This window comes from Tupaia chinensis, unplaced genomic scaffold (assembly GCF_000334495.1).
Source record: "Tupaia chinensis unplaced genomic scaffold, TupChi_1.0 Scaffold144982_1, whole genome shotgun sequence".
Classification (NCBI taxonomy): Eukaryota; Metazoa; Chordata; class Mammalia; order Scandentia; family Tupaiidae; genus Tupaia; species Tupaia belangeri.
In genome coordinates, this window is record NW_006204841.1 from 3,164,488 (window position 1) to 3,165,507 (window position 1,020).

The window sequence follows — 1,020 nt, forward strand, 5'->3', positions numbered from 1 at the left end:
AGACCTTCTCTCTAAGAACAGGCCTTTCTGGTGACTACAGTATTGTTAATGCCACACAGAAGACAGGCTCTAAAATTTCAAATTCTTTGGATGACATTGATTTATTACTACACTAGGAAAGATCTGGAAGACATTTTGTTCTCACTATATCTCATCATCATTGTGCTAGATCTAAATATATATACCTCCAAATTATTTACACACACACACACACACACACACACACAAAGGAATCTTTAAAAACTTTATGAAAAATGCCTATTAATTTTTCCCATTTGACTACCACATTTTCTCCCGATAATGGATTTTAGTGGCTATGCTTATGGGATAGGTTACAATTGCCATGATCTAAAAAAGGAGGGTTTTCTGGTGTCCTGTTTCTATTGGGTTATTGGAAAAAGTTGTTATGTACTTTTCTATGCAAAAATGTGTCATTTTTTTGATGACCCAATATGAAATGGCTGAACCACAACAAAATGCTTATTTTGAAAGTATCAATAATATGCATAGATTTCAGAAATTATGCACCAAAGCAGACTCATACTTCAATTCCATTTTTTCATGAATGTTTCAAACTCCCCTCATGTATGAATGTGTCTGTGTGTATATATAATATATTCTTAAGCTAACCACAGAGAAACTATTCATAGTATGCTTATTTCTCTTGAAAATAATTGCATGCAATATTGTTTAGTATCTGAAAATTTTTATTTGGGTTCAGGTTAAAATCTTCGAGTCTGAAAATGACATTTCAAAAGGATCAAAAGATGCTTTGCTTGTTTATTTTCCAGAAAAAGAGGTGCACCAATAGAGGTGTTTTTGTTTTCAGACAGGACCTCGCTATACCATGATCTTCCCACCTCAGCATCTGGAGTAGCCAGGATGACAGGCCTCTGCCATCGAACCTGACTCCGTATAATGGGCCAGCCAGGAGTCCAGTCAGGCTTCCTGTGAGGCCACAGCCTGCCCAGTAGCAGTGTCAGCACCATGTGCTCCTAGAGCTGGGCCTGAACACAGTTC

The 1,020-nt window shown here is 37.2% G+C and overlaps 1 non-coding gene across 1 annotated transcript; it reads left to right on the top strand.

The window, feature by feature from the left end:
• The first annotated feature begins 267 nt into the window (after positions 1–267).
• LOC114005944 (small nucleolar RNA SNORA29) lies at positions 268–401 on the top strand. Its single transcript, XR_003547735.1, has one exon. It is a non-coding gene; the product is annotated as a small nucleolar RNA SNORA29 (small nucleolar RNA).
• The last annotated feature ends 619 nt before the right edge of the window (positions 402–1,020 follow it).